Source organism: Harpegnathos saltator, unplaced genomic scaffold (genome assembly GCF_003227715.2).
Source record: "Harpegnathos saltator strain DR-91 unplaced genomic scaffold, Hsal_v8.6 scaffold101, whole genome shotgun sequence".
In the NCBI taxonomy this organism is placed as follows: Eukaryota; Metazoa; Arthropoda; class Insecta; order Hymenoptera; family Formicidae; genus Harpegnathos; species Harpegnathos saltator.
Window position 1 is genome coordinate 1251714 of NW_020229875.1, and position 11190 is coordinate 1262903.

General features: G+C 43.7%; 1 protein-coding gene across 1 annotated transcript in view; it reads right to left on the reverse strand.

The window, feature by feature from the left end:
- The window catches only part of LOC105182426 (TWiK family of potassium channels protein 18), a 297075-nt gene extending 286905 nt beyond the window's left edge, over positions 1-10170 (reverse strand). The window contains exons 1-5 of the mRNA XM_025298461.1: positions 9954-10170; positions 7492-7557; positions 6621-6792; positions 1890-1997; positions 1405-1582 (exon numbers count right to left, since the gene is read on the reverse strand). The gene's annotated coding sequence lies outside the window, so the exon portion shown is untranslated. The remainder of the gene's footprint in view (positions 1-1404; positions 1583-1889; positions 1998-6620; positions 6793-7491; positions 7558-9953) is intronic.
- Between the last annotated feature and the right edge of the window lie 1020 nt (positions 10171-11190).

Below are 11190 nucleotides of genomic sequence, written 5' to 3' on the forward strand. Positions count from 1 at the left end.
TTGATTTGATGATTATAATCGCGAGTACGCCGCATATCTATGCGTATGTTAACCGATGCAATACCGAAGGGAGTCTATTAAACATTTGAATAGCCAACAAAATACGAGAATTGTAAATACCGTATCGATATATGTATCTTGCGTCACAGTATAGGTGTTGTTTGCTAGCTCGATTGACGTCACTACTCGTAACTAAAAGGTAAGCAAGTATCACCACAACTTATATACCTCCGAAAAAAGCGGTCACTCCCCGCTAGTCGCAAAGCCTCACTGTTCAACAATCAACGAAAATATTCAACAATCAACGAAAATATTCAACAATCAACGAAAATATTCAATAATCGGTAATCAACGCTCTCAAACGATTCCGGTTTTTTAGAGAATGATTAAAATGTTAAACTCATTAAGTACTAATAATAATTTAGTAGTAATCAAATTATTAATATTTTACTAATAATAACGATTTGCGAGAGAAGAAAATTGTTGGTTTAATTAGCTACTTAGTTAGATATCGCGTGTTAAAACTAATAATTAAAATTAAATCCGGAGAGAGATAGAATATTGAGATAATCAAATAATTTTGAAATAAAGTTACTTTAAATCTCAATAAAACGATGCTAAATAATTATTTCTATCTATCTCTCTATCTATCTCTTTCTATCATCTCAAAAGACGATAGTAAATATGAACAACATTGTACCTCAACATTGTCCATTAATACTTCTTAAAGTTCGACAGAAGCTGCTAAGTTAATGCAGAACCAAAATTTCATCTGAGGTAACCTGCATAGTGCCGTACCTCGAAATTCTCCATTGACCCTTCAAGTTCGATGGAATTTGCAAAATTAATGCCGAAACTAAAATTTCAACCTATAAATGATTATAAAGCGGTTTTTTCTTGCTTATATGATAAATTTTATATATCAACTGTTTCAGACTTACGAAAGACGGTAAGGACTTATTACCTTCGCGTCGCGGGCTATGCCTGTGGCTATGTGTGTAAGCTTTTTTACATTCGAGACTCATCGGGTCGGAGTCGGGTGCACAATTGGGTCGCTCTCATCCTAAGATACGGCCCGACACAATCGACGGTCAGGAGAAAGGGGAGCGACGGAGTTTACGACGAAGACGGCAAAGGAACGGTTGAAAGAAGCCCGGGAGAGAGGGAGGCGAGGCCACTTAAGAGCGAAAATTTTCGTCCGAAGTCGACAAATAAATAATTCTCGAACGAGGCATTTCCATGGAGCGGGGACCCACCTTTCCCTGGTACAAGCCAGTCCGCGGCCTCGCCATCCTCCTTTCGAGCTGTGTAGGATGCAGGGGCGACTTTCCCCTTCCTGCGGGACAGTCGCCCTTATCACCCATTGATTTACATCTCCAGTTGTTCCTGCGGGAATCCGCCTACCTGTCGCACTCTCCTCTTCCTTCTCCTACTTTTCCTTCTTCTCCTCCCCAGCGTTTCCGCTGTTTTTCCTTGGCGATGCGTCGTGCCGTCGTGCCATCCGATTCCCAGTTTTATTTTCTCCTTCACCAGCCCCAAAGGTACCCTCGCCCGTTTTCACGGAAAGCCGTTCCAGGATTCCCTAGGATACAGAGTTCGCGGCGCACTTTATTATCACGTTAGACGGAAATAAATTAAGCAAACGACGCGCTCGCGCGCGACGGCGTATGCGGTGTATTTGCTTGCTTTTATAACGCCACCCATAAATCCGACAAATATGCTAAATCGAAATTCCAGTCTTTCTGTGTGCGCGCGCAACGTATACACAGCGCGGAAAATACCAACGAAACAACCCAGGACTTCGAAAAGCGCGAGAACGCAATCCTCGTAGAAAAGCGAGGAGCCAGTGCAGTCACGAACGCAGTGAAAGTATCGAATTATTCTCATACCTTCTGTTTTCGCAGGGATTACAATCGATCTTCGTCCGCCTAATCCACGTCTTTCTTCACGTTTCCATTTGCCGCGTAGCTACAACTGCTTGCGTTTACGACAGAGTGCTGCAACGAGAACAACGCCATTTAACGCTAACACGAGCAAATGTATTTACAATATAATACGACGATCAAATTCCTAGCGCAATATTCCGCGAGTATTTTAACGCGCTCAATTTGACGTTGAGAATTTCACCGATACGATTACGCGCGCCCGCGCTGGAAATTCGGAACGAAGGAAGATCTTAGGAAGATGAGTTTCATTAAAGAAATGCTGCATTAAGAAATTGCTCTAACCGCGGAATTCTAAACCCGCCACGTCGGGTGGCGCGTAGGACGAGTTTCTCATTTGGGATAATTAATACTTCTTATACGATGAGGTGGAACGACCTTCCATTATCGCGTAATGATAAAGCACCTCAACTTCTTCAATGCAAAAGCATCCTTGTTGTATATATATCATTTTTTACAATAACGCTGTTAATAATAGGAGTGCTACGAACGAGTAAGAATTAGAGATGATAGTAGCGATTTTTCTAGCGAGTTTTCCTCAACGAGAAAATAACACCGAAATTAATAGCATAAATTCATAAATTCATAAATTTATAAATTTATAATTTAATACCACGAAGATACAAGCACAAGAATTAACCAGAGATTTCATGTTCTCTTTATAAAATCTCATTGCCATGCTGTTTATTTATCCACCTGCATACGATATTTTCCTCGTACAAGACGTTAACTTCATTTTCAAAAGCAATTAGAATGATCAAGACACTAGATTGACCCCACTATACGTAGTACCTAACTTTAATAATGAAGTGAAGTCTATATCGCAGCTTGGATCAATACAAGAAGCTGTTACTGGAGCATATTGCGTATAAAAATTCTCCCTGGAGCTTACAAACAAGCAATTGGGCAAATGGAATGTCAAAAAAATTGAAAAAGCCATTACATATATTTTTGTCTATTTGTGAATAATAGAAAAAAGGAAAAGGATTCCCTATCCTTTTAGAAATTAAAATGAAATGCGAAAAGATCTGCACTCTTTGACGTGATGTTACAAGTCAGAATAATTTCATTGTACGACAATGCATCGATAGAGTGTAGATAAAGATCAGACAATATCGTTCTTATCGTTATATATATTTTTTATGAGAAAAGCTATATCGCGTAATGTATCTCTATTTCAGTAAAACAAAGTTTACCGAAAACTGGAAAGAACATCAATATTGATCTACGGTAAATAACTCGAGACCCTGGCTTTCACTATATCCAATGTTCTAGACATATGACAAATTGAGGATGGCAAAGCGATGGGTGAATGTAATGGAGATGAGACAAGAGGTGAGACACTCTGATATTGCGATGACAGCGTGACGCCTTAACACTTTGAGTTGTGTGAGCGATGAGTAATGTTCACAAGCTTTGCATTAAAGTGCCTTTGATCGCACCGTATATAGTTTGATAAATGACATACTGTGCCTTATTAATCAGTGTTCCGAAATAACTGACTCTCTCATTTTGCAAAGTATCAATCGATGCGGCTACACACATTTTAAGTCTCTGCAACCCCTAATTTCTCGTTTCTCTGCTCTGAAATTATTGCTTATACCGTTGACTAAATAGCGGTCACAAACACAAGCCAAACTGTCATTACCGCACGAGACAGTGTAAAAAAAACATACGACCACTTTGATCGAAAAACTAACATTTAACCGCTTTTTATTTATCGCAACCAAAATGCATTGCGGCAAATTGCATCAGTCTACGACCTCGGGATGCAACGAGCGAAACGGTACTTTGTCCTAATGTTGGAGCTACTTCGTTATTTCCGGTTACGGCCGCGCTCTTCCAGGTGGTCAACCAAATTCGATTTCCTCGTTGCCTTCGACATTTTAGCTGCTCGTACTGTTCGTCCCCATTTTTCGCGCTTTACCACCGACCTTCCGCCATTGTACAATTACGAACACCGCGTACAAAAAACGGAAAAAGAGAAAAAATAAAAGATAACACAGTACCGAGCCGCATTTAAAGAGGACGACACACACACAAAGAGCATTTCAATTAAATTTCATTTCAATTGTTTGACGTTGCAGCGTACGTGTTCGCATGAACATTCGCGTAATTTTCTCGAAACAGTATAATTTTATGTGTAAATATATTTGAACGTATATTTAAATAATTAATCGTGTGCTCTTTAAATTAAAAGAAAATTATGCTTGCTCTCTTTACCTTTCTCTCCCCCTTTACGTCGTGTAATCAGTCATTATAAAATATTTTCAATTATCGTTTACTTACGTACCTTTGCACAGGATCCGCAAAAATTTGCAACACAATTATCGTCAAATACAAAAATTACGCATCAATAGTTTCTAAATGTAGGTATGACCCAATGTATAAAAATGATGACCGGCTCACGCACAAGATTGTTATTAATAATTCAAAATCCTGTCTGTTATTAATAATTCACATCCTGTCGAAGAAACGGCGAAGTATCGAAGAAGATAACAATAATATTGTCGCTGTGAAGGGAGAGACAAGAAAACTAATTTTATATATATATATATATAGCAACATACAAGAGCGAAGAGAGATTGGCCAACTTTTTCAATCGGTATTAACTGTCTCCAACGCGGTCTTGTTATTACCGTACATGCACGTGTGCGCGGTTAGATAACCGATAGGTTACCATCAGTATGGCCGGAGAAGCAACGAAGAGACACGTGAGAAACAAAGAGCAACACGTACCGTCGAGAATACACCGGGCACGTGTTACATGCGACCACATGATCGTTTCCCGATTCTCCTTGAACTCGTACGTATTCGGGACAGCGTACAACGCCCGGCAACTTTCCTGCGAGCGGAAGAACGTTTTCCCGAAGAACCCGTTTTATTATTTAACGAAGACGCCTCTCTATGGTCGAGGCCTCCGTATAATCCAGAGAAATCCTCGCTGTTATGATCCTATAAATGGATTCTTCGGAAATTGCACGCGCGAGTTGTAAGAGGTTTTCGCGGCGCGATTTCCGCGTTTTTCTCTGCGAATCGAGGCGCTGAAATCGGTCGTATACTTTCCATTAAATCGCTAAGCGCCTTTAAAGCGATCGCAGTCGCGAGTGCAGTGCAGTCAAGTGAAGTGAGGTGAAGTGAAGTGAAGTGCGAGTGTGTGAAGTGCGACCGACACGCGCGAGACGACTAGTTGCTGAGGAGACCGGACGGATGCGAAGCGAAGCGGTCGAGATGCAACGGTAGATCTAAACCGGCTGGACATCGTGGGATATCAAGCAGCAATGGCGAGCATATTTCAATTCCAATGCTCACAAAGCGTATCACACGGCGCATGCAATATGTAGACATATACATTGATTATGATGAAAGTTTTATGATGAAAGGAAATTACATTCCCCCCCCACAATAGAAAATTATTTAAAAAGTGATCAAGTGTCGTAATCGCGTTGATCATCTATGGTAAAAATCATCGTGAGAAAGGAGGCGTATTTTGGCAATACCCTTCAGATTACCTTTCAGATTTCGAACTCAATTGCGTTTGCACCTAAATAAACAAAAAGCACAAAGTAAAAAATCACAGGATATTTCAACTGTCCGTTTGACGGTAAAATTTGAAAGACAACAAAAGCCCTTTCTCCAAAAGGACTTAATGCGGCTTTCATGCGAAATGTAACGAAAGGTTCGCGCCGGAAACAAATAATACCACCACGGTACGGTGGCCATCGACGGCATTTCGCTTCAAAGGATTTAAACGGAACAAAACGAAAACGGTGAATACTTAATGTTGCTTACAGCAGAAATTAGTACCTCCGCGTAATTCTGCTTGCACTTAATGAATCATGTTGAAAAGCCGCGAGAGCTCCGTGCTTTGTGAAATCGCAGCGCAGCATGGAAACGTGCACACAAAAGACGAAGAAGTCAAGAGGATAGCCACGGTAAAATATTTATTACTCGTGCATAGGCGGGTTCGTACAGCAGCAGAAGTTCTTCAAAGTTACTCGCACGCGAGAGCAAGGGAGAGGAAAAGAGCTGCCATGCAAGATACAATCCCGCACGATAATACCAAAAGAAAACAGTGAGAACGTCGGGAAGAAGGGAGGCGTAGTGGATGATGCATCCCTCCTATCGCGAGCCGCTTTCGTTGTTTCAGCTTTGTAACTTTAGCATTACTTATACATACAATCTGCAATCTTCGCGAGAGATCTGTCGTTGTCGTGGCTCGGCCACACGAGTGCATCCGCAAACGGAAAAACGGGCGCTTTGTACGAGGCGGCATGAAAATTGCAGTGACGAGACTCGCAGTGAGATAAAACCGCGAATAACGGCTTTAATGAAAGTTCGTTCTCCCTGAAATTATCGCTCGGTCGCTATCGTCACTTAAACGTCGCGCATTTATTCGCCGAAGCGACGGGAGTTAAAGGGGCCTGTACGAAATTCCGAAGCTAACGTCTCATGCTACGACCACTCGCTATGCGCGAGAGGGATGGCCATACCGGGGCGGGGGGGGGGGGGGACGACGAAATAAATGCCGCGCTCGGCGTTTATCTCGTGGAAACTCGCCCGGAATAATTAAGCGCCTGTCAAATCGCGGTCGCGACGCCAAATGCCACACAGTGGCAAATCCTTGCAAATAAATACATAATTACCCGGGCAAGCGTAATAAATAAATTTACTCACCAGACCGTATCGACGAGCCACGGTAATCCGCCACTGGCTGCTCCATCGCTGCCTGCCGCATCCCTGTCTGCTCCATTCCTGTCCTCTGCACCCTCTGTTGTCCCTGATTCGAGGTCGCATCGTCGCGTCGATCTCATCCGAGATGTCCGTATGTCGCGTAAACGTTGAATATCTGAAAAACACGACTAATTACTACGCCTGCGATTGCCTGAAATTCCACCGCACTAGTCGCACCAGTGAATTTCATCGTGCGAACCAAGGACAATACGGATATTCAACGACGCTCACGTAACGTGACGGCGGCAATTCGTACGTACCGCGAATTCGATGCCACGAATTGGCACAAAACTGCCGTACAAACGCGACACGCGCCATGTTCTGCGAGCTAATTACGATTCGAATCCCCGTAGAATCGTAGAACGGTAGAATCAATTGCTGTCTAAGCAGCTAATTACTATCATTCGCGCTCCCGACCCAACACTTTACCTGACCCGACATACGCGACCAATTACGCGCGGTGCAAAGGATTCCGTGGAAAATGGCGGATATGCGGCGACGGTTCGCGCCGAACGATCCGCGTCGGGCGGAGATTGACGCGAAATGACCGTGTAAACGACGCGTCCACTAAACGCGCCATTCGAATACTCGCTACGTCAATTGGTATGTTAACAGCTAATTACAGCCGAGCGCTTCAGCCTCGATCGACACTTCACCCCGGCAATGCCGACATACGCGATCGGCGACATATCTGAACTTGTTCGAGCGCGCGCTCTATAGGTTAAACATTCAACGATTCGCCTTATGGGCCGACACCAACGAATGCAGCTGTAGGAATGACAATGACTGTCCGATTGCATGTACGTACACTCACCAGTGCGCCCGACACTCGTTCCTCGAAATTTCCAGTGGCCAGTGGCCAAGCCGTCTCGATGGTCCACTGAAAACCGCGAAGCAAACAAAGTGAAAGCGCGCATTGAAGCTGCGGGGAAAAATGGCGGTCGCGGCAGTGGCTGCAATCGCCCAATGACATTGGCTGCGTTCAGAAAACACAACGGTTACACAACGGTTGAGTAATTCGTCAACCATTCGTTCGTTATTGGTCTGAATGTAAGAATCGGACAGTAAGGACCAATAGTTACTAAGCGCTCAGTGAGCGCTCTGTTTTCTGAACGCAACCAATGATTCAATCGGTTATACTTTTAAATCTAGCCAATCGGACCCACGAACGAGCACCATGGCACTGATCCAGCCAATGGCTAATCAAAAGTGGCCAATGGTCGCGTATGCGTCGTACATCATCGGTGTGTAACGTACAATCTATACGGCGGAGAGAGAGAGAGAGAGAGAGAGAGAGAGAAAGAGAAAGAGAAAGAGAGAGAGAGAAAGAGAGAGAGAGGCAATCGCGAAATAACAATTTACTCATGCCCGACTCATTAAGACACTCGTTAACGTTACAACAACGATCGTATTCCGGATTTACACGGCAATACATCTCGAATGAGCGAACGACGCGAAGTGCACGTCGTAAAGATTCAACGATAACTTACACTACAGCAAGCCGACGAGACGAGACGAGACGATACGAAGGTAACGGACAAAGCAGGACGACGGACGCTTGATCGCGTCCACGTATCCTTTCCCGATACTCTTGTTGGGTACCGATGATATATACGTGAGACTTACTTCTTTTGAGCGTAAATCAGGAGAAAGCACGGGACGATCTGCCGAGTTGGTCTGGACATGGCGCGCTATGGCGGTAATTCGTCCAAAGGGACGCGATCGTCGCGCATGCGTGCGCGGCAATTCGCGCGAAATTAGCGTTCATTCAAAATCGCCTCGGCAGGCAACGAATGTCTACTGCGGGGATAAAGACGATTATTTTCGACTGGCGCAGGGATAGAAGAGCGGATATCTCCCGATGAGAGATATATCTGTTACGTCTAACGAAATCTCAAGCGTTTGCGACTTTTAATCTTGATCATACGATCTTGATATTTTCCGTTCATTTCGAATATCCGCTTCAACCGGGAGTAACTCGGAGGAGAGAACTCGTTAAAACAGAATTAGCTATTATATGCATTTCTTTTTCTCTCTCTCTCTCTCTCTCTCTCTCTCTCTCTCTCTCTCTCTCTCTCTCTCTCTCTCTCTCTCTCTCGTGAGGGATTTCACGTCTTCCGCAGTTTTGTTCGCGGCCCTCTCCTTTTCTCTCACCCTTTGCCTACTGTCTCCTAACGGGCAGCCCCTTTATTTTGTCGTTCTCTTTCCCCGCCGCTACGCAGTCGCGAAGTTAGGCGAAACTCGTTATCGGATAGAACGGGCGATTACCGCCTCGTCTCGAGTTGGTGCTCGACTTTTAACGCGATTATACGTCGCTGAAACGCTAAATTGCACGGCGCAACGAGAGTTAACGCCCGCGAAAACTGTAAGTTCGAACGATGCGCCCCAGGGAAGAGCGGCGCAAAAATATCCGATAAAACGACGCGAATTGCGAGAAAGAAAACGTCAGGTTTTCCTCGTCATACTTAGCGTGCGATCGCGATACCGCGTAGAATTTGCTCAATGAGTAAAGATTGTGATGCTTGCGGCGAGTAAATTATGCCAGTCAGACGTTAAAACGCGAAAGGAAAATCTTTCACGATTCGTTCATCCTCAGGCGTTTTACCGTATTTCGCTCTTCGTTGTGTGAGTAACTCGAAGCTACGGATATTTCTTAAAACACATTTTAGATGCAGCTCGGGGCAAGTTTCTATTTATAATTTTACGCGTCACGTGCACGCACACTACGTAAAATATATGAAGAGATTCATAAATGCACACACGCGCGCATCTCTGCAAGAATAATTCTGAGATTCGACTCGAGTCTAATCGTACAAATGGAATACCGGCTGAGAGATTCTGTCGCGAATTATAGATTGTCTAAAATGCGCTCGAGGCATTCCGGGAAGTAAAGTGAGAAAAGAAGGACATATTGGCGGCAAACAAGTGGCGAAGTTAATACAAAGTAAATATCCCGAAAAGTCTCTCGCGTTTCATAAAACTGTTCTCGCGGCTGCGTACTTTTTATACAGCTCCGGTGTGCCGCACAAATAGACCGAAGAAAAGCCGAAGGCAGAAACGCGAAAGAGGTAAACGGAAGCCCGATAGGTCGAGCCAATCGCTCACCTGCTCAACCAATCGCGCACCTGTACTCGCCCTCCGCGAAGCTAAACCAATCGGGTACGGTACGTATCGTTGTTTGGCCAGTTTACGAGCGCTCGCCGTTCCACGGATATCGATTACCGATCGCCTCGGCGGGCTATCGCTTCTTCCTAATACTGAAAAATGGACCGGTACCTTTGGCCGCGGAATCTCCTGCGAAGGAGCGCGGGAGCTATTGCCGAGGAATTCTCTCGACGCCCGATGGAGGACCTCGCGAAGAATGCTCAAAGTTTCCGCCCGCTTTCGGGTTTCCATCGGCTTTCGTTGATGGCCGCAATTAGACCTCTAGCCATCCTTTTATAGAGCGCGCGCACACGACGTTACCGCTCGAAAAGATCGACCGGTAGCGCAGGAGTACGCCATGAGAGCGAGAATATCCTCCCTAATTGAAGGCAACCCTAAATTTGAAGAAAGTTGAGAAATTAGAAAGAGACATGCGAAACTGATGTTCGTACTTCTCTAAAAAAAAAAATAATAATAATAATAATAAAGAAAAAAGAAAAAATAAAGCTTGTAAATCGATATCGTGTCGCGGATAATTCAATGAAAAAATTCCCATATCAAATGCCCGAACATATTTCGACGATCAATCTTACAATTTCAATCGCACACGTTAAAAATGGCCCGAAAAATCAGTCCGCGCAGCGCGAAAATAATTACTCTTAATTACAATACTTTAATGAAGCTCTAAAAGGACGGTGATTGAATTACATTTATTCTCTGATAATAATTCCCACAGATATTTCTTTTCCTTTGTTTTATACGAAATATCTTCTGGCGGTAGTTGTTAACAGACGTTGCTGGAAGAGAAAATGTAAATTGCAATAATTCCGTGGCTACATCGCTGATAATTACAAGTGCACTTTACTGACGTAGTCTTTGTAGTTCCTCCTACAAATTTCTCCGTCACGCTTCATCCCCCTCCCCTCTTCACCGCTCAGCTATAACAAATATCCTATTCCTATGCAGAACGAGAACATTGCAAGGAACATATTGTCTTATCGACCACAAAGCGGTTACAAAGTCCTGCACCTCATGGTAGCTATTTCACTGGAAGTGAGCTCCGTTCAAAATGTAACAAACGTCTGTTTATATTCGAAATATCATGATAAATTTTCGTAGAGTGGTTTCCCGTTGTGTAAATCGTTGCAGCTTCGTAAATCGGTAGTAAAGAGCGAGAGAAAAAATATTCTCACAGAAAACGATAACTACATGTGCTCGGACGGATAATCGCAAACCAGAACAAAACGCTTACCTGTGCATATAACGCAGTGTTCGAGACGATATTTATTAAAAAAACTTTGTTGAAACGATACTCGTCGATGTTCTTTCTATTCATCATAAACCCAGAAGCTGGATGTAGTAAGACCTT